This window comes from Schistocerca cancellata, chromosome 9, assembly GCF_023864275.1.
Source record: "Schistocerca cancellata isolate TAMUIC-IGC-003103 chromosome 9, iqSchCanc2.1, whole genome shotgun sequence".
Taxonomy (NCBI): domain Eukaryota; kingdom Metazoa; phylum Arthropoda; class Insecta; order Orthoptera; family Acrididae; genus Schistocerca; species Schistocerca cancellata.
The window spans coordinates 223,278,478-223,302,541 of NC_064634.1; positions in this window are offsets into that span (position 1 = coordinate 223,278,478).

A 24,064-nucleotide genomic window follows, 5' to 3' on the forward strand; every position below is an offset into this window, starting at 1 on the left:
TGCATACTGTATTAAGTAAGTAACAAAACTTGCTCTCGAGTTCCACATTGTTGAAGACGTGACCGATTTAACGTGGGTCACACATTGTACCAGAAATATTCGATTACGGTACACGAGTTCTAACTCGAAACTCTGTTAATCAGAACACAGCGCTTTTCCATTGACTGAAGTAAACCACCATATCACGGCATGCAGTATCAGCTATTTGCTCAGTTGTTTATCTCTTACTCTTAAGCTGTTGCCGGCCGGAGTGGCTTACCGGTTCTAGGCGCTACAGTTTGGAACCGCGAGACCGCTACAGTCGCAGGTTCGAATCCTGCCTCGGGTATGGATGTGTGTGATGTCCTCAGGTTAGTTAGGTTTAAGCAGTGCTAAGTTCTAGGGGACTGATGACCTGAGAAGTTAAGTCCCATAGTGCTCAGACCCATTTTTGATCTTAATCTGTATGTTCTGAAGTCTATATGAGATGTAAATCTTACGTATGTTGGTTAGAATTAATTTGCCTTCTTGCTCGAATACTAACTGCTTCGTCATTCTCCAAGCAAGAGCAGTAAGGGTCGGTGTTGCCCATAAAGTGCAATGACGCGAATGTTACAAGGTTATATGATGTAGGAGAGCGTTCTGAAAATTAATGCCAACGAATTTTTTAAAATAAAACGAATTTTATTAACATTCTATATCTTCTTTCTGTTTTTAACATAATTATCCTGGTGACGAACACATTTCTCCCAACGAGAAAATAGTTTGTTGATACCGTCACTGTAGAATGTTTGATTTTGTAGACAGAGCCACAACCTCGCCTCTGCTTGCACCGCTTCGTCACTATCAAAGTGAAGTTCTTAAACGTGCTCTCTAAGATTCGGAAACAGATGAAAATCGGATGGGGCCAAGTCGGAACTAAATGAAGGATCTATGACAGCGAACCAAAGGCGCTAGGATTGTTACAGGTGTGTGTGTGTGTGTGTGTGTGTGTGTGTGTGTGTGTGTGTGTTACAGTAAAGGATAGTGTGGTCCATATGTGGACGATCTCGAAACTCGATTGCAGGGAGTTACATGCTACAATTCGGAGTCCTTTAGTGGCAGAAGGTGGCAGTATGCATCAGCGAAGCGGTGAAGCTGACCGAATAACGCATGACATGTAACACCTCGGTAGATATCGGAAACAGAATAAAAAATTCGGAGGCATTTCTTTTCAGCACGCCCTCGTATTTCAAAGTCCAAACAATTGTTGGAAAGACAAATGTTCCGTACCTCAAATGAAGTGGATATTTTGGAGGGTTGCGGTTCAAATCTACATTTACATACATACACCGTAATTTACCGTATAGGGCATGACGGAGGATTCCTCGTACCACTATCTGTCATTTCCTCTTGTGTTTCACTCGCAAGTAGAACGAGACTATATGCCTGTCTATACGCCTACCTAAGAAACCTAATTTATCTTACGTTCTATTCATGGTTTTTACGCGAAATGTACGTTGGCGGCATTCTAATCGTTCTTCAGTCAGTTTCAAATGTCGATCGACACTCTTAATTTTCTGTACAGTGTTTCTGTAAAAGAAATACCTTTTAACCTATTCGGCATTATATTGCTTACTTTCTTTTAAAGGATCTTGGCAGCTTCCCATGTCTACCACTGTGCAATAAGAATAATCCATCCTTGATGGCCTTGTCGCCTACGGGCAGTTTAATCTATCCCCATTACTTCCTTTCTGATATAAAAGGCACAGTCTGACAGAGAACAAGAATGCAGTCGAATCCGCACCTGAACTCGGCCGTCAGTGGTGAAGGGAACAGCAATGCAGCAGAATCACTATTCGAAACAGCGTCAGGCCAGAAATGTAGGGAGAAGACTTCAGTAGGAGCAAAAGTGCTAAATTACTATCCAAAAAGTGGCATTTTTATCTCGCAGAGGTTAACTACTTGCCAATTTTCGTCGTCTAAAAGAAGATTACTGGAGATAATGGTGTTGACCTGGCACCAGGCGATCATGTGACTCTCCAGCGTTGACGTAGGTCACGGCAGTGAAGTGGTGCGTGTGCGTCAGTCCTCTGTGTGGAAGAGTATCAAAGAACACTGTCCAACGCTCCCACAACGAATGGTGTCCAAATCGCAGTCACGCAACATGTAAGATATTTGCCGAGAGGGATTGGATTTGACTGGCACGCCTAATTGGTGACAATCGGTTTCAAACCCCAACAGTAGTTGCTGCTGTCGGCGAATATTTGTCCAGCTCATGCAGTTTCTGAGCAAAGCAGCGAAGAAAACGGCATTCAGTAGACATTTGAAGACTGGCACCTTGCCAAAGCGTAGGGCTCTCATCGACACGTAAGGCTGCACGTCTCCATTGACCCAATAATCACAAAAAATTTGCCAATGCATCCGTGGTCTGGGGGTAGCGTATTTGACCATCAAAACGTCATCGGTCCCCGGTTCGATACCCACCACCGCTTAACTTTTCTTTAATAATCATTGGCAGCCGAAGATTTCCGGCATAAGAAGTCACCCTCATTTTGCCAACGACCTTATCAGAGAGGGCGGAGGAGCAGACACACGTTTAGGGCACTCTCTTGTGCTTGGGGTGGGAAGTTGCCCCTAAAGGCGGAGGAATCAGCAATGAGCAATGGCATGAGGATGCAGAAGGCAATGCAAACCGCTGCGTTAAAGACACGGAACATGTAGCTTGTAAATGAAAAAGTGTAATTATGATCTCTCCATCGTAAAAGATTGCGGAACAGTTTCCCATTCAGATCTCCGGGCGCGGTCTGCTTAGAGAGGAGGTGAGCAAGAGAAAAAGATTCAATAACCAACGGAAGGATAACGTTCTATGAGTCGGGACGTGCATTTTCAGAAGCTTGAATTTCGTAGGAAAGCTAGAAAATATGAAAACGGGAATGCAAAGGCTCAATCTACATATGGGAAGGGTAAGCGAAGTGATAAGGAAAGAAGACAATGATTTCTGGTCAGATGAGTATAGGGTGATGTCAACAACGGCAGAAAAGGGCATTACGGCAGTAGAATTCGATTTGAATAGCAAAGTAGGGCAGAGAGTGTGTTACTGTCAACAGTTCAGTGATAGGCAGCAGAAGAATACTAACAGCGATATGTACGTACATGCCGACGTCGCAAGCTCAAGACGAGGAGGTAGAAAAAGTATTTCAGGATATTGGAAGGATAATGCAGTACATAGAGGGAGATAAGAATCTAAGAATCAAGGGGGACTGGAATGCATTTGCAGGGGAAGGAGCAGAAGAAAATGTTAGGCGAGAATATGGGCTTGGGACAATAAATGAGAGAGAGGAGGAAGACTAATTCAACTGAGCAATAAATGTAAGCTAGTAATAGCGAATACACTGTTCAATAATCACAACAGGAAGTATACTTGGAAAGGGTCGGGTGATAGGGGAAGATTTCAGATAGATTACATCGTGGTCAGAGTTTCCGAAACCATATATTGGTTTGTAAGGCTTACCCAGTAGAAGATATTGACTCGGATCACAATGCATTGGTTATGAAGAGTAAGCTGAAATTTAAGAGACTAGTCAGGACGAATCAATACGCAAAGAAGTGTGATACGCAAATACTATGCAATGAAGAGATACGCTTGACGTTCTACAGAAACAGCAATAAGAAATAGCTCAGTAGGTAGTACAGTTGAAGAGGGATGGACTCTAAAAAGGGCAGTCACGGAAGCTGGAAAGAAAAATATAGATTCAAAGAAGGTAACTGTGAAGAAACCATGGGTAACAGCGAAAATACTTACGTTGATAGACGAAAGAAGGAAGTAAAAAAATGTTCAGGGACATTCAAGAATACAGAAATACAATGAATCAAATAAATAAGAAGCGCAGGGAAGCTAAGCCGAGATGGCTGCACGAAAAATGTGAAGAAATAAAAAAAAAAGAAATGGTTATGGGAAGGACTGACAGCATGTAGAAGCGCCAAAATAATCTTCGGTGTAACATTAAGAATGCCATGGGAATTCCACTGTTAAATGCAAAGGAGAGAGCGGAGGTGGAAAGAGTACATTGAAGGCCACCCGACTTTCGGAAAAAATCATCCACACAATTCCGAAGACAGCCAGAGTTGACAAGTACGCGAATTATCGCACAATCAACTTAACAGCTCATGCTTCCAAGTTGCTAATAAGAGTAATATACAGAAGAATGGAGGAGATTGAGCATGTGTTAGCCGCAACGTCAGAATTCTCTCTGGTATTTTTACCACTCCTAATGCCGAACTGATCGTCGTCTGAGAATGGAAGCTACTCTAAAGAAAAATCAAGACAAGTTCATAGGATCTGTCGACTTGGAAAAAGCTTTCGACAATGTAAAATAGTGGAAAATGCTCGAAATTCTGATAAATGTAGGGGTAAGCTACAGGAGAGACGGGTAATATACAATATGTACAACAGCAAAGAGCGAATAATAATAGTGGACGACCAAGAACGAAATGTTCGAATTAAAGTGTGTCAGACAGCGATGTAATCTCACGCAGCTATTGTTCAATCTGTACATCGAAGAAGCAGAGATGGAAATAAAAGAAAGGTTCAGGAGTAGAATTAAAATTCAAGGTGAAAGCAGATCAATAATAAGATTAGCTGAAGACATTGCTACACTGAGTGAAAGTGAAGAAGAATTACATGATCTGCGGAATGGAATCAACAGTCTAATCAGTACAGAATACGAATAAATCGAAAAAAAGACGAAAGTAATGGAAGTAACAGAAATGAGAACAGCGAGAAACTTAACATCAGGACTAATGGTCACGTAGTAGATGAATTTAAGAAATTCTGGTACCTAGGCAGCTAAATAACCAATGACGGACGGAGCAGGGAGGACATCAGAAGCAGACTAGCACAGGCAAAAAGGGCGTTCCTGGTCAAGAGAAGGCTACTAATGTTAAACATAGGTCTTAACTTGAGGAAGAAATTTTTGAGAATATGGGATTGGAGCACAGCATTACTTGGTAGTGAAAGGTGGACTATACAAAAACTGGAACAGAAGAAAATCGAAGCATTGTAGATGTGGTGCTACAGACGTATGTCAAAAAGTGGGTGTACTGAGAAGATAAGAAACGAGGAGGTTATGCGCAGAATCGGAGAGGAAATATGTGAAAAACCCTAACAGGGAGAAGTGACAGGATTATAAGACATTTTTTAAGACGTCAGGGGATGACCTCCATGATACTTGAGGGAGCTGTGGAGGGCAAAACTGTAGAGGAAGACAGAGATTGGAATATATCCAGCAAATAATTGAGGATGTAGTTTGCAACTGCTACTCTGAGATGAAAAGGTTAGCATAGGAAAGGGATTCGTTAAGTCCCGCATCAAACCATTGGGAAGGCTGATAACCCAAAAAAACTGACGGCAGGCGTGTATTGAGTTCCCACAGGTTCACAGGTCACGATTTTGCCTGTTTCCAAAATGACGTGCGGTGTTGACTGCAGTGGTGGGCCACTGAGAATTTTAGCCTAATGTGTGGACGCTGTAATTCAGGGGCCGGCCGGTGTGGTCGTGCTACCGCTACGGTCGCAGGTTCGAATCCTGCCTCGGGCATGGATGTGTGTGATGTCCTTAGGTTAGTTAGGTTTAAGTAATTCTAAGTTCTAGGGGACTGACGACCACAGATGTTAAGTCCCATAGTGATCAGAGCCTTTTTTTTTCGTAATTCAGACCAAGAGATAGTCTTGTGATATTTTGGGGGCGTTTTGCGTACATTGAATTGAGTCCACGCATTCAGGTTACCATAACGATGAACCAGGGTGTTCACATCAAAATTTTCAGTGAGAGAGAGTTGTCTTCTCTCATTATGAGTGAGGACACTCCTGTCTTGCAGGACAACAGCCGAGTTAATATGGCAGCATGCTACACTCCTGGTTTTATGAGTACTCAGGCACTATGCACTGACCTACCAAATCACCTAATCTTGGTTCCATAGCAAATGCGTGGAAATGTTTGGATCAAGAGACGAGATGTAGTAATAACCACTTCGGAATCTAACCATCGGTGAGTGGTCTCTGTTACAGATTTTCTTGATCACTGAACTGAGGCAATTATCATGACTCGAGGCAGTGTTAAAATGTGTAAACGTGAAGTCATCTAGGAATGAGGAAAGTATTGTCCACTGAGTATATGTTGATTATATACTCTCATGAGTACCATTTTTGTGCTCGCAAACTTCAAAAAGTGGCCGGTCGGTAGGCTTGAAACTTTGACTCGAAACTGAATTAGAATCAGCCACAGATCTACTATCGATATAGACCCGTCCAGGTGATAACTGCGTCACGTGAGGAGGAATGAGCGCTACACGGTACTTGAAGTACCAGTGAGCGGGCTGTGTGTAGAATGGGGAAGGTGCGTGATATGAGTTTGATCGAGGGCAGATAGTGACGACCTGGAGTCTCAGCACGAGTGTTTCCAAAAATACTGTAGTGGCGAAATCAGTGTTAAACCACGTCCACACGTCGTGGGTTAGGGCGTTCACCACTCACTACAGATGTCGGACGTCATTGGCGGGCAGACTGTACAAACAGGACGGGCAGCGTTGCACAGTGTGATGAATCCCGACAGGTTCATCATCATACGTGTGGGACTGCGCGGATCCGTCGTCTCCCAGGGGTACGAATCCTTGGCAGCTGTACTGTGGGACGGGGACAAGGTGGCGGCGGCTCCATTATGCTCTGGGGAACAGTCACGTGGACATCCATGGGCTTAGTGCAGCTCATGCGAGGTACCATGACAACCAAGGAGTGTCGCACACTGGTTGCAGACCACGTATATCCCTGTATGACGATCATGTTTTTCGACGGCAGTGGATTTTTCAACAAGATAATGCGCCGTCTCACAAGGGTGATTGGAGGAACACAGTGGTGAGCTCTAGTTGATTTGCTGGCCCCTCATCTCACCAGACCGGAACCAGATCGAACACATCTCCGATGTGATTGACTCTGGCGTTACAACTCTTCGTACTCCTCCTCGGAATTTACGGGAACGAAGTCACCTGCCTGTGGAGATGTGCTGCCAACTCCCGCCAGGGACCTACTAAAGCGTCATTGCTTCCATTTCACGACGCGTCGTCTCTGTTATCCGTACCAAAGGTGGGCATATTGGCTGTTAGGTAAGTGGTCAAATGTTCTAGCTGATTAGCGTATGCCGGCCGGAGTGGCCGAGCGGTTCTAGGCGTAGAGTCTGGAACCGCGCGACCGCTGCGGTCGCAGGTTCGAATCCTGCCTCGGGCATGGATGTGTGTGATGTCCTTAGGTTAGTTAGGTTTAAGTAGTTCTGAGTTCTAGGGGACTGATGACCTGAGCAGTTAAGTCCCATAGTGCTCATAGCCATTTGAACCCATTTGATTAGTGTATATACCTACAGGAGTGCCAGGTGGTACGTAAATTACCTAGGTCACATGTTCGGTAGTTCAAAATCTTGAATCTCCGAAAGTTTTTTACCGATTGCTTAGAAATTTTGACACAACGTCTGTTTATATATACTTAACATCTCAAAATATCCCAGACAGATTTGCTTAAAATTTTACACAATACCCTAAGGAACACTCAAACGGACAATAGGCTACACATACATATCCCTCGTATTGCACCAGAAGGGGGTGATCTGCAATGAAAAAAACTGAGAACAACTACTTCAGAATCATGATTTCCAGTAAATCATTTATTTCAAGAACCGCTTCCGGTAAGACTACGTCGTAGTGCTTAAGAGCCGAAGATGGTAACTCAGTTTTACCGAAACCGCTTATCGAAATAAATGAGTTTCTTGCGATCTTGCGTTTTTGACGTTTTTGTACTGAATTTGTTTGGAGCTGCTCAGAAGGGCGGGAGGAAATGGACATAGAAAACGGAGAGGAGGAGATGGACAGATGTAGGGGCAGAAAGAGTGGAAGGAGGGGAAGGTAAAGACGAGGAGGCGGAGATCGACAGACAGGGGGATGGAGAAAGAGGAAGATTAGGACGTACATAGAATTCGCGCACACACACACACACACACACACACACACACACACACACACACACTAGCAATGCGTGCTTTCTCTTTTCTTTCCGGTTAAGCAGACGGAGCCACAGCAACGCGTAGCGGATACAGGTAGCACAAACTCACATCACTGAGACGTGAATGCTAGGTTAAAAGGCAGACAGGCAGCATCATTAATGTCGTACAAATGTCAGCGGATACCAAAAGTCGGTTGTACTACCGTACTCATTCGTCACAGCGTACGATTTCAACGTCAGCTGTTCTATTAGACTATTTAGCATGATAGTTCATTTTTGGATTCACATTTTACATCTGCAAAGAGGCTTTCTCAACCAACGTCGATCTGTATTACAATCTCCACATACAGGCTATTACAAAAGTGGCCCTACAAACTTCGCGAGGCTGCAGAGGATGTCGTGAGGAACAAATTGAGGATATGAATCCGAGTCGGGATAAGTCATCCAACGACGCTAAAGACTTCATAAACTGTCGGAACGTCCGACAATAACCCATCGTCAGTAAATCAGCGATCGCCACGATCGCCAGTGTGGGCAGGCCTTATCTCCTACGAATGCGCGCTCTGTTGCCTCGCTGGAGGATGATTTCAGACACTTGTTGTTTCCATCTGCAGTCTTTTTTTTCTCCTCTGTCCTTCTAAAATCCCCAGTGTTTTTCGGTATGGAGGAGAAAAATAAATGGCAGGTGGAAACTAGTAACTGAAACTTACCCACAGAGACAACCCAACATCGCATTTATAAAAGACATGGCCAGCCTACGTAGCAATTAGCTACCTATTCTATGCTGACGATCGTGGCAGTCAGTCGCGATCACTGAATAGCAAACAACATTGCGAGACGTTCCTTCTGCGGCTCACCAGCGTACAAAGTCATGTTTGCTGCCGAAAGGGTTGTCTACCGGCAAGCGCCGGCGCCTGTGTCTCCGACGCTTTGTAGCGTCATTGTATGACGTATCTAGGCATGGGTTCCTGTCCTCAGTTTCTACCTCGCGACACCCTCTAAAAAACTTAGAACTTAGTCGGTATCCTTTTTAACACCCTGATTATAAACTAAAGTCGCCTTCTCTTGACCACCTGTATGTGTACGTGATCCGTTTTCAGTGCTAGATACTGACTCACGTGAAGGGTTTTTCTACACATAATTTATACGCTACTGGCCATTAAAATCGCTACACCACGAAGATGACATTCTACAGACGCGAAATTTAAGCGACAGGAAGATGATGCTGGGATATGTAAATGATTAGCTTTTCAGAGCATTCACACAACGTTGGCGCCGGTGGCGACACCTACAACGTGCTGACATGAGGAAAGTTTCCAACCGATTTCTCATACACAAACAGCAGTTGACCGGCGTTGCCTGGCGAAACGTTGTTGGGATGCCTCGTGTAAGGAGGAGAAATGCGCACCATCACGTTTCCGATTTTGATAAAGGTCGGATTGTACCCTATCGCGATTGCGGTTTATCGTATCGCGACATTGCTGCTCGCGTTGGTCGAGATCCAATGACTTTTAGCAGAATATGGGATCGGTAGGTTCAGGAGGGTAATGAACGCCGTGTTGGATCCCAACGGCCTCGTGTCACTAGCAGTCAAGATGACAGGCATCTTATCCGCATGGCTGTAACGGATCGTGCAGCCACATCTCGATCTCCGAGTCAACAGATGGGGACGTTTGCAAATCACCAATCATCTGCACGAACAGTTCGACGACGTCTGCAGCAGCATGGATTATCAGCTCGGAGACCATGGCTGCGGTTACCATTGACGCTGCATCACAGACAGGAGCGCCTGCGATGGTGTACTCAACGACGAACCTGGGTGCACGAATGGCAAAACGTCATTTTTTCGGACGAATCCAGGTCCTGCTTACAGCATCATAATGGTCGCATGCGTGTTTGGCGACATCGCGGTGAACGCACATTGGAAGCGTGTATTAGTCATCGCCATACTGGCGTATCACCCGGGCTGATGATATGGGGTGGCATTGGTTACATGTCTCGGTCACCTCTTGTTGGCATTGACGGCACTTTGAACAGTGGACGCTACTTTTCAGATGTTACGACCCGTGGCTCTGCCCTTCATGCGATCCCTGCGAAACCCTACATTTCAGCAGGCTAATCACGACCACATGCTGCAGGTCATGTACGGGAATTTCTGGATACAGAAAATGTTTGACTGCTGCCCTGGCCAGCACATTCTCCAGATCTCTCACCACTTGAAAACGTCTGGTCAATGGCAGCCGAGCAACTGGCTCGTCGCAATACGTGAGTCACTACTCTTGATAAGCTGTGGTATCGTGTTGAAGCTGCATGGGCAGCTGTACCTGTACACGCCATCCAAGCTCTGTGTGACTCAATGCGCAGGCGTATCAAGGCCGTTAGTACGGCCAGAGGTGGTTGTCCTAGGTGCTGATTTCTCATGATCTATGCACCCAAATTGCTTGAAAATGTAATCACATGGCAGTTCTAGTATAATATATTTGTCCAATGAATATCCGTTTATCATCTGCATTTCTTCTTGGTGTAGCAATTTTAATGGCCAGTAGTGTATATATTTCCTTTACGTTGTCTGAATTATGATGAATTAAATTGCGACAACGATGCCACTGCCACCTAGCGAACAGCCGCCGTAACTCGAGAGAACAGTGCCTTGATGCAGCAGAAAGTGTGACGAAATTTGCGTATGGTGTGATGTTGTTGTAGTAGAGTGGGTGGCTAGAAAGAAGGAAGTTGTAATATCGAGTCGTGTATGGGATACATTTTTTTTCACTCTGCCTTTTAACCTAACATTCGCGTCTCAGTGATGTGAAGAATTTCCAGAAACGTTGCGCTGTAGCACTCTGTTCAGTGGTAGGATAACCGCTTGGGACATTCCGCAAATCGCCTAAGTTATATACCAATGGGTGCAATCGTTTCAGAACAACTGCACAGCGAAAAAAAATATTTGAGTAGAAAAGCTGCGGTTTTCAATTTTTTACACAAGGGTAAAACACAGCAAGCATTCTTGACGTGAAGGAGCTTTCGCAACGGTGCACCAGCTGACTCAACTTTCATCTTTCTGCTTTCCTTGAGTTAAACATTGATACGAATGTGATTGTCTACCTGATCTGGTGTAAGATATTAGTTGTTTCAATACTTTCAAATTATACAGAAGACTTGATAACGAATGTCCACTGGCGAGAAAGAAGTTTAGGCACGAAGAGGATTGAGACTTTTCTCGCAGATGAATGAATAAGATTTCTAAATATTTGTACGGGTAATATGATGAAAATGTCGATCTGTCACCTTCTGCTTTCCTCACATTAATAGTCGCAGATAGCACTCTTAACTATTCTTCGAAGAACGGATGGTTAGCTACACACATTTGAGGTATCGTAATAAATCTGACCAATAGCGAAAAGATGAGGTTGTGAGGTGAGACCTAAAATTTGAAATAATGAAATAATGTTAACAAATAGTTTCCTGCAACGACTTTCGAGCAATTGCATAGCGAAAAAATCGTTAAGTCAAAATATGTGCTGTATTATTTTTTGTGCTTCAAGTAATATGTTTTCAGATAAAGCTCTTCAGCAACTTGGCTTCGTTTACAACTCTTCCAGCAGCGCAGCAGACGACTGAACTTAACAGCTTTACGATTTCCTTGGGTGGTAGCTGGATGTGGCACAGAGAAGTAGTCTGTCGTAAATAGTCGACGGCAAAGAATTTTTTTTCAAAGAGTCACCAGTGAATCACAGTGCGTATTAAGTTTTGAGGAGTGCTGTAACATGAGCGAAACATGCACATCATGGGTGTTTTTTTTCTTTTTGTTTCATTTATATCAGCTCAGTCAGCCTTCGATACATGTTGTATCTCTCTCTCTCTCTCTCTCTCTCTCTCTCTCACGCACATACATACATGATTCGAATAGAATATTTACGTTGGTTGTAAACTTATTACGTGCATCACAATGTGATCTCATCGTTGCCATGCGATGTCATACCTAACACCAATTCAGTATGGAACACACATCGCTCATGCCTCAAGACAACTTTCCTACAGTGCACTGCTTACATCATGCAATTAATATGAAAGTAATGATATTCACTTACTTAACGATGTTACTGAACGTTATTACTGGCCGCCAAACAATATACGCTACGGCAGGCAGGTCGTATGGCCGTAGATACTTCATGCTATCCACGCAAAGCTGGACAAGGTCGATATTCTCTTCTTCCCACCAGCCATTCAAATCTCATTGGACACGCCAGTTGTCAGAAAATGTCACCGTATTTTACAATCTGTAGCAAAGCTGGATTTTAAAGTTGTATTTTGTAACGTGATGTAGAGGCACATGGCGCAATTAAGTGCTGCCCTGCTAGGTAATTTGCACCAGGGCTGGTGACATGTTTCTGCCGCGACAGTGAGGGCGCGAGGAAGCAGTGCAGCCGACCACAGCGCCACAGGGCAATAGCAGGAAGATTCCTCAAAAATCCTGTTTTTCCCCAAATCATGCTTTCTATATAGCATAGAACTACGATAACTCGCATCCGGCTACGCACCGCCGTACTCATTCACATTTTCATATGAAGAAAGTTTCATATTTCGAATCCACCCAACTGACATTGCAGCCCTCAACCACGAGATAACAGCATGTTCGCGTTATGACATACAACAGCACAAGTTACCAGGTTGTTAATCAGAGCAGGAATTGGCCAGCCTATATATATATAGTGATCTTGTTGCGGCAGGTGTCCACAGCGGACTTCGGCGGTATTGCTCCGTTTCCGTAAGAAGTAGATATCCAGTTATAAGTCAGGAACAAAGGATCCAGCTTGAGAAGATGCGACAAAATGACTTCGTTGAATGTACGACGATGGAGGTTACTGATGCAGTAATACGTTGGCTGCGAAGTTGACCAGTGGTGTGGGACCATGCAGGCATACAGGCCCTCGACGTTCAGTAAGTAATGCAACATAATTCTTCGTGCAATGCGACGGCCTTACGTCACCTTACTGGATATCTACTCTTTACGGAAACGGAGCAATACCGCCAAAGTCCGCTGTGGACACCTCCCCCACCAAGATCGCAATAAATATAGGTTGGGTAATTCCTGCTCTGATTATCGACCTGTATGCCTGCATGGTACCACACCACTGGTCAACTTCGCAGCCAACGTATACTTGCATCAGTACCTCCATCGTCCAGGGGCTGCTGCCTGCGGAGTAAAACCTTCATTGGGCCAAACAGATGCGGCCTGTATGGAGGATGAGGAAGAACAGGTATACGAAATTTTGTGATCTTCGGTATTAAGAACAGCTTCAGCTGTATTTAAGACCCTTTAACTAGTTTTCGACTCCAATTAGGGGCGCCTTCTTCAGAAGAAACTGTGCTTTACCTAACAATATCACAGGAAGATACATTAATAACAGGTAAGCATAGAACAAATACTTAATTTTTACAAGTTAAATATCATAAAAATATTAACATGTGGTTAAAAGGAAAATATGAGCGACATCGCTTTGGTCAAGACGTTAAAACCACAACTAAAACATTTTCCACCTGGATTCATAACAGATACAGTCAAAATTTTAAAACTATGTGTAAACATGCCTCTAAGGGCACTACAGTGGTGTAGGCCACGAGTAACAGCAACTGTGCGAGCAGGCCGTGCCAAATAACGACATGAACATGATACAGATCGCTCCTTCCGGTAGCAGAATTTATAAAAGCTTAACAACTACACGAAATTAATATAATAGTGATTAACAGATTAAGAAGCAAGCTGACTATAGTAGATAAAATTTTCAGAAATAAGAACAAAATTAGAATTACTACTCCCTGCAGTTCTCTTAATAATGGAGTTGACGAAAAGAAAAAATATTTTTCCATTCCGTATATAGGGCCAGAATCTTACAGGATTCAGCGATTGCTCAGGAACAAATATAACTCGAATGTAGCCTTTTCTACTAACAACAGATTACATAGCAACCTTATGTAATTTAAAATCAGAACGTTCTCCCCTCCAGAACTCAGGAATTTCTAAAATCAGTTGTGACACATGTAAAGCCTATTACATAGGCCAAACAGGTCTTGCTTTCTCTACCAGATAAAAAGAGCATCTTTTAGGAATAAATGGTTCTCACATTCATAACTGAACCTTTGCCAACCACCTATTGATCACTGGCCACAAACCTACCAAAATTCATGACATTGGAATTTTGCACTGCGAAAGAAAAGGTTTAAATGAACAACTGCAGTCGCGTAATATAAATTTTTTCAATGGCTTAAAGTCGCTACTAAAAGATGTTTGACAGCTAAAGTTGCTCATCCGTTTCCCTGCAAGCTCTTAAATACTGTTTTCCTCTCCCTTGCTTGTATAATTCACACCTAATTAATCTGTTAATCACTATTATATCAATTTCTTGTAGATGTTGTTAAGCTTTTATAAATTCTGCTACCAGATGGCGTGATCTGTATCGTCACGTCGTTATTTCGCACGGCCTGCTCGCACAGTTGCTGTTGCTTATTCGTGGCCTTTTTTTTTGGTTATCAGTCTACTGACTGGTTTGATGCGGCCCGCCACGAATTCCTTTCCAGTGCTAACCTCTTCATCTCAGAGTAGCACTTGGAACCTACGTCCTCAATTATTTGCTTGACGTATTCCAATCTCTGTCTTCCTATACAGTTTTTGCCCTCTACAGCTCCCTCTAGTACCATGCAAGTCATTCCCTCATGTCGTAGCAGATGTCCTATCATCCTGTCCCTTCTCCTTATCAGTGTTTTCCACATATTCCTTTCCTCTCCGATTCTGCGTAGAACCTCCTCATTCCTTACCTTATCAGTCCACCTAATTTTCAACATTCGTCTATAGCACCACATCTCAAGTGCTTCGATTCTCATCTGTTCCGGTTTTCCCACAGTCCATATTCCACTACCATACGATGCTGTACTCCAGACGTACATCCTCAGAAATTTCTTCCTCAAATTAAGGCCGGTATTTGATATTAGTAGACTTCTCTTGGCCAGAAATGCCTTTTTTGCCATAGCGAGTCTGCTTTTGATGTCCTCCTTGCTCCGTCCGTCATTGGTTATTTTACTGCCTAGGTAGCAGAATTCCTTAACTTCATTGACTTCGTGACCATCAATCCCGATGTTAAGTTTCTCGCTGTTCTCATTTCTACTACTTCTCATTACCTTCGTCTTTCTCCGATTTACTCTCAAACCATACTGTGTACTCATTAGACTGTTTATTCCGTTGAGCAGATCATTTAATTCTTCTTCACTTTCACTCAGGATAGCAATGTCACCAGCGAATCGTATCATTGATATCCTTTCACCTTGTATTTTAATTCCACTCCTGAACCTTTCTTTTATTTCCATCATTGCTTCCTCGATGTACAGATTGAAGAGTAGGGGCGAAAGGCTACAGCCTTGTCTTACACCCTTCTTAATACGATCACTTCGTTTTTGATCGTCCACTCTTATTATTCCCTCTTGGTTGTTGTACATATTGTATATGACCCGTCTCTCCCTATAGCTTACCCCTACTTTTTTCAGAACCTCGAACAGTTTGCACCATTTTATATTGTCGAACGCTTTTTCCAGGTCGACAAATCCTATGAAAGTGTCTTGATTTTTCTTTAGCCTTGCTTCCATTATTAGCCGTAACGTCAGAATTGCCTCTCCCGTCCCTTTACTTTTCCTAAAGCCAAACTGATCGTTACCTAGCGCATTCTCAATTTTCTTTTCCATTCTTCTGTATATTATTCTTGTAAGCAGCTTCGATGCATGAGCTGTTAAGCTGATTGTGCGATAATTCTCGCACTTGTCAGCTCTTGCCGTCTTCGGAATTGTGTGGATGATGCTGTTCCGAAAGTCAGATGGTATATCGCCAGACTCATATATTCTACACACAAACGTGAATAGTCGTTTTTTTGCCACTTCCTCCAATGATTTTAGAAATTCTAATGGAATGTTATCTATCCCTTCTGCCTTATATGACCGTAAGTCCTCCAAAGGTCTTTTAAATTCCGATTTTAATACTGGATCCCCTATCTCTTCTAAATCGACTCCTGTTTCTTCTTCTATCACATCAGACAAATCTTCACCCTCATAGAGGCTTTCAATGTATTCTTTCCACCTATCTGCTCTCTCCTCTGCATTTAACAGTGGAATTCCCGTTGCACTCTTAATGTTACCACCGTTGCTTTTAATGTGACCAAAGGTTGTTTTGACTTTCCTGTATGCTGAGTCTGTCCTTCCGACAATCATATCTTTTTCCATGTCTTCACATTTTTCCTGCAGCCATTTCGTCTTAGCTTCCCTGCACTTCCTATTTATTTCATTCCTCAGCGACTTGTATTTCTGTATTCCTGATTTTCCCGGAACATGTTTGTACTTCCTCCTTTCATCAATCAACTGAAGTATTTCTTCTGTTACCCATGGTTTCTTCGCAGCTACCTTCTTTGTACCTATGTTTTTCTTCCCAACTTCTGTGATGGCCCTTTTTAGAGATGTCCATTCCTCTTCAACTGTACTGCCTACTGCGCTATTCCTTATTGCTGTATCTATGGCGTTAGAGAACTTAAAACGTATCTAGTCATTCCTTACTACTTCCGTATCCCATTTCTTTGCGTATTGATTCTTCGTGACTAATGTCTTGAACTTCAGCCTACTCTTCATCACTACTATATTGTGATCTGAGTCTATATCTGCTCCTGGGTACGCCTTACAATCCAGTATCTGATTTCGGAATCTCTGTCTGACCATGATGTAATCTAATTGAAATCTTCCCGTATCTCCCGGCCTTTTCCAAGTATACCTCCTCCTCTTGTGATTCTTGAACAGGGTATTCGCTATTACTAGCTGAAACTTGTTAAAGAACTCAATTAGTCTTTCTACTCTTTCATTCCTAGTCCCAAGTCCATATTCTCCTGTAACCTTTTCTTCCCCTACAACTGCATTCCAGTCGCCCATGACTATTAGATTTTCGTCCCTTTTTACATATTGCATTACCCTTTCAATATCCTCATACACTTTCTCTATCTGTTCATCTTCAGCTTGCGACGTCGGCATGTATACCTGAACTATCGTTGTCGGTGTTGGTCTGCTGTCGATTCTGATTAGAACAACCCGGTCACTGAACTGTTCACAGTAACACACCCTCTGCCCTACTTTCCTATTCATAACGAATCCTACACCTGTTATACCATTTTCTACTGCTGTTGAAATTACCCGATACTCATCTGACCAGAAATCCTTGTCTTCCTTCCACTTCACTTCACAGACCCCTACTATATCTAGATTGAGCCATTGCATTTCCCTTTTCAGATTTTCTAGTTTCCCTAACACGTTCAAGCTTCTGACATTCCACGCCCCGACTCGTAGAACGTTATCCTTTCGTTGATTATTCAATCTTTTTCTCATGGTAACCTCCCCCTTGGCAGTCCCCTCCCGGAGATCCGAATGGGGGACTATTCCGGAATCTTTTGCCAATGGAGAGATCATCATGACACTTCTTCAATTACAGGCAACATGTCCTGTGGATACACGTTACGTGTCTTTAATGCAGTGGTTTCCATTGCCTTCTGCATCCTCATGTCGTTGACCATTGCTGATTCTTCAGCCCTTAGGGGCTATTTCCCACCCTTAGGACAAGAAAGTGCCCTGAACCTCTATCCGCTTCTCCGCCCTCTTTGACAAGGCCGTTGGCAGAATGAGGGTGACTTCTTATGCCGGAAGTCTCCGGCAGCCAATGCTGATTGTTTATCAAAATTTAGGCAGTGGCGGGGATCGAACCCGGGACCGAAGACGTTTTGATTATGAATCAAAGACGCTACCCCTAGACCACTGTAGTGCCATTAGAGGCTTGTTTACACACTGTTTTAAAATTTTGAGTATATCTGTAACGAATCCAGGTGGAAAATGTTTTAGTTGGGGTTTTAACGTGTTGACTAGAGCGATGTCGCTCATATTTTCCTTTTAACCACATGTGAGTATTTTTATGCAGTTTAACTTGTAAGAATTAAACTTGCCAACGTGTTATTAATGTACTTTCCGGTGATATTGTTAGGTAACAGTTTCTTCTAAAGAAGTGGCCCCTAGTTGGTGTTGAGAAATAGTTAAGAAAAATTTTAAAGTCTGTTTGCAACCGGTTGGATGTTTGTAACATCGTAATTAATTACGGTTGCTGAGCACAGTCATGTTCAAACTATTAAGCTTCAGCTGTATTTTGGTCCTTTATTATTGTACCACTACCCGTTTCGTAGCGTTAAAGCCACATCTTCAGGTGACACATGATTGAAACATCAGAGCCGAAAAGCTTGGAATATTTTTTCCCAACATTCGTTGTCCCTCACATACAATGACTTAGTCTATCAGCACTTTTTTGTGTTTGACGGACAACGAATGTTAGGGAGAAAGATTCCGAGCTTTTCATCTCTAATTTTCTGATCATATGTCACTTAAAGATGTGGCTTCATCGCCACGAAACCGGTAGTGGTACAGGAACAAAGGACCGAAATATAGCTCGAGCGGTTATTAAAACCCAGCATGAATACTCATAGCTGTGGCCGCCACAACTAAAAGGTTGTCTGCAGGAATTTTGAGAGATCGTCTCGGATGAGACCTTGGGTTGTCATGCAGGAGGTCAGTTTTCTGAGGGAAGCGCAGTATACTTTAGAGTTCATCGTTGTACAATGAGGAGGACATCAAACAGAATAACCCCTTCGGAGTCCCAGAATACCATAACTTTACAGGTCAGGGGTGCGCCTTTGAACTTTTCTTCGGAGATGTGGTGTGTCACCTTTCCACGGACAGCCGTTTCGTTTCCGGTTCGAAGTGATGAACTGATGTTTCATCTCCTGTGACGATGTTCGACAAAAAATTGTTACGATCAGCCTCGTAACGCGCAATCAATTCCGCTCAGATGGTCCTTCGTTGCTCGTTATGGTTCCCTGTTAGACGGAGAGGAAACCAGCGGACACACATCTGAGTCTACCAACTGGTGGAAGAGTGTGTCAGCTTTACCAACGGTGGCATCCAATTGAGCAGCGAGGTGTGTAATTATGGTCCATCGATCACCTCGAATGAGAGTGTCCGCACGTTCCAACACTGCAGAAGTCACAGCTGTGTGCGGTCTGCTGGCATGAGTGAGATCAGACAAGTTCGTGCGACCTTTTTCCGATGAAGACAGATGCCTCGCCCAACTACTAACCGTGCTTTTGTTCATTGTCAGGTCTCTGTAGACATTCTGCAATCGCCTATGAATGTCTGCAGTGCTCTAATTTTCTGCCTAAAGAATCTGTGACCGCTCTCTGCTTGGAACGCACCTCCTGAGGTCAAAAACAAGGATCGGGATTAATTTAAGGAAATCACACGAAACTTCTTAGTGTGTGAGTGCTTTACATTACATGCGTACATATAAATACAAAAAAGGTGCATTACCCAGTTTTCGCTGCTGCAAGATTGTAAGCGGTCTACACTGGAACGTAATGGCGCGGATTCTTCATCGGCTCCACCACCCCAAGGAAATTTCGTCAGTTGGGGAAACAAAAGGGGAAAGCTAATGTGAAACGTGAACTAGCGGTCGTAAGATAAATCTGTCGGTTCGAACCCGGTAACGGCGCTGTTTAAATAAATAGCTATGTAAAAAGTGGCTACTTGCTGTAATCTTCTATGTGAGAGTGAAACTATATTTTGTACGCAGCCCTGGCACGATACCCAAAGAATAACAAGCTTGTAAGAGGTCAGAGCAGATGTAATTTCGATGTATTGCTCATGCGCTGCCTGCGATATGCAAGGTATAAGAGAATCTCTGACCAGAGAGCAGTGTTGACTGCAGTAGGAACTGTGTAGCTGTAGCAGTAAGTTATTGCTAGTCTGCTGTCTGCTCTGGTCTGGTCTGGTGTATCGTGTTGGCTGGGCCGGTCGTGGTGCAGCGATGCCGGAGCCTGAGTATTATTGTATAAGGTAAAAAGCAGCCTCGCGCATATGTGGTAATGTCATCTCAAGTCCCATGTAAATGTTTTAAAAATCTCGTAATAATAATCTTTCTCATAAAAAGTAACTTTTAACAACCATTCATTTCGATTTAAAGAATTTACTAATTTCTCCCATCCATGATCATCCCGATTGTTGCAAAAGAAAAATCAGTTGCTTCCTTTCATAAATGACAAATCTATTGGCCAGCATTGCACAGGGCTGTAACAGAAAACATTATTTTAAGAGCAGATATATATGCGTTATCTGGCGACTTCATTGAGGTAAGAATATTTCTTTTTTTTATTCAGAATGATCTTTCAGGGCCATGACGCAGCACTGCTGACGTCCAAAATTTACCATGTTAAATTCAGTCAATTATTGAAAAGTTATAAGTGAGTGACAATTTAATTGAGAGGTTAGTTACATTATATTTTTCCCAGGTTACTGAATTTATTTTTTTTTTTTTTTGTTGGGACGTTACACTGAATGAATGTGAACGACATAATTATAATTTTTACTGTTCGGAGGTTTAGGAATTTTTCTGTTTTGAGGTTACACTAAACGTGAATATCATTCATGTTAATATTTTCTGTTGAGAGGTTGCGGTGAGTTATTTTGTGGGGAGGTTACAAGCTACTCAACTTGAGGCTGAAACGGGAGATCCGCAGAATCAAGTGTGACCTGCTAGCACTAAGGCCTCGTGCGATGACTGGAAGACCGCCGAAGCAGAAGGAAAACGCGTTCCTGCCTCGCACTAGCAAAACAGTAAGGCGTCAAGTGCTTCCGATACAAGGCTGTGAACATATACCAAACAAATAAGTTTGTTAAAAATTAACCATTAGACCCACAAGAAGGCCGCTGCAATAATGGCCGAAACGCTGGTTTTTCTCCAGCACCAGTAGTTTTTACGTTATGATGCGATACCATACGCAGAAAACTTCGACTGACTCTGGCCGCGGAAGCCTAAGCAATAATACACAGTAACACTTAAACGGGCAATTGAAAATTCAATTATTAAAACTTCAGTATGCGAGAGGCCCCCTCGTATCATTTAACCTTCCCAGCAATAAGAAGAAGCAATCTACAAGGCCACTTAAAAGAATTATTACATAATAATTGCAACAAGATTTAACATATCAAGATATACCCTTACTGGTGCCTCTCAGGAGCTAATATACACTGTAATGGGAACATTCACAACATGACAGATGACCGGTTAAACTGTGAAACTATGACCTGAATGGCTCCTCAACATTGAGTAAGGGAGTGCAGAGCGCCCACGATTTTAGTTACAGGCCAAATCCAGTAACGTTCCCCAGGAACCGGCATGAGGTCCACGACAAACAGAAATTACAATAATTAGTATCAAATACTCAATAACAAGCCATGATTTGAAACCATGATGACATTGCAAAATACTAGCTTGGCTCATACAGAGACCCACAGCCCCCAAAGGGGTCGCTGAAAGACATAAGGAAACTGGATTCCTGGCCAGCTAACACCGGGTACAGTACTTACTAAACAGTCTTCATAGATAATTTCAAACAAATGCCAAGGAAACGGATAGCTTCTGGACTCTAGGTAGGCATCGGATAATACTGCCCTGCTGCTCGTGGCTGCTAAGAGGTTGATAAACACATCTTGGCGTAATTAGCACACCACAACTGAACTGATGCACGTCGTAGCTAGGTTGTACGCAACGAGAGCCGCTCCTTTCTCACTAAACTAGCCGGTAGCAACTGTCAACGCTGCATTAAACCGCGGGCCCCCCATAGCCCAACGGTCAACGGTGTTACCTCGCTGCAATCGCCAGGAAGTAGAGTATTCAGGCACACCCGTCCATCTCAGACGCACCACTCGCCGCCACACAGCCCCAGAGGGAACACACAACCCAGAAAAACTGATACGACGAGGGCCAGAGTCGATGAAACGCGCCTGCAAGTGGCGCCAGGACAATCACGCACGCTCCTTCATGGAAGCAGTCACTCCATTACAGACGACATTTTGGAAGATACATATAGCACCGCCACCTATCGGAACTTCATGAAAATATAAGGGCTGAAGTGGGAATATTCCACGAAGTCCGACAGCGATACCGCATTTCTTGGCCGGAAATTAGTCGAGAAAGAAAATCTGTTTCATTGCCTGTTTAATCCCCCGCGCACATAGTGGACCACGAAGTTTGCCTGGTATTAAAGTAATTTAATATGCCTGTCCTGTGTACACCACATTATATACCAAACCTGTAATTAATGTCTGCCCTGGACAAAGGCCAACAAAAAACTATAGGAATGAGTGGACTGTGTAACAGTGGAGCAGCCAACGCTAGGGCCGTCGGCTAGAGCGGACGGAGAACACTTCGTGGCGGCAACGGATGCATGCGTGTCTTGCGTTCCGTGCTTCCAAGGCGCCGTCTGTGATCATTGTAAAGTCTGCTAGCTACACGGCCAACATTTTAGAAAACAGGGCAGGACTAGTGCTGTATCTATGGGCGGCGGTTCTATGCAAAGCTGACGATGCCATTATGCGGATTCCAACCGATTTTGTGTGTGAATATTAGGCTACCTTCTAGTTCAGACAGTTCTTAACGCAGAACTGAGAGAACCAAAATTTTTATTTATGATTCAATAATACATCTGCATGTGAGAGGTAATATCGTGTTGCAGTGAATTAACCTACGCTGATCAGCCAAAACATTACGAGCACCTGTTTAACAGCCTTTGGAAAGAGATACGTTACTGATTACGCTTATCAGGGATCCGACAGCTTCTTGGTATGTTTGTACAGGCATGCGGCACTGGATATCAACACACACGCCATATAATTCTTGTAAATAAAGGGCCACCGATTCGCGTATTCGGTGATAGTGCCCCATAGCGACTCAGATGGGCTCCATAGCGTTTACATCAAGTACATTAAGTCTCCAAGACATCAACGTGTGTTCACTATAATGTTCCTCAAACCACTGTACTACGGTCTGGGTCCGAGAGCCGGACAATTTTACTGCTGCGAGATGACATCGTCGTCGGGGAAGATAGCAAGCATGAACGTATGCAGTGGTTCGCAGCTGTCAGTGTCTTCGATTACTACCATAGATCCCAGGCAAGTGCAGGAGAACGTCTCCCTCCAGCCTGCGTCCGGGGCGCGCTGCGCCTTTCGAGACACCGTTCGCCATTAACCGTTCGAGATGACTACAGACATAGTGTAGCAAAAATGCTATTCACCCGAACAGCTGACATGTTTCCGTTGATCGGTGGTTGAATCTTGATGGTTATGTGCCCACTGCAATCGTAATTCACGATGTCGTGAACACGTCGGGGTGATCTGCTACGGAGTCCCATGTTCAACAATTTACGATGAAGGGCGTTCTCCGTAACACAATTGTGTTCTTTCGACGGAGATGCCAAAGATCACCTTCTAAATTACACACATCTAAAAAAAGTTTTACATCACCTCGGATCTGAGAGTTCCGGAACCTGTACAGAAAACTGGAATAGAGTTCAACATAAACATCATTTCCGTCCTTTTATTGCTCATGAAAACCACACATTGCATGTTGTACCACCATACAGTGAGACCTTCAGAGGTAGTGGTCCAGATTGCTGTACACACCGGTACCTCTAATACGCAGTAGCCAATTCCTTGACCAATTCCTCTTGCATTGATGCATGCCTGTGTTCCTCGTGGCATACTATTAACAAGACACTGTTGGTCCAGATTGTCCCTCTCCTCAACGGCAATTAGGCGTAGATGCCTCAAAGTGATTGGTGGGTCATATCGTCCATAAACAGCTCTTTTCCATCTATCCCAGGCATGTTCGATAGGGTTCATGTCTGGAGAACAAGCTGGCCACTCTAGTCGAGCAATGTCGTTATCCTGAAGGAAGTCGTTCACAGGTTGTGCACGATGGGGGGCGCGAATTGTCGTCCCTGAGGACGATTGCTGGCGATATTGTTGCGCTGTTGGTCCGAGGATGGCATTCACGTATCGTACAGCCGTTACGGCGTCTTCCCTGACCACCTGCGGCGTACGTCGGCCCCACATAATGCCACGCCAAAACAGCAGAGAACCTCCACCTTGCTGCACTCGCTGGACAGTG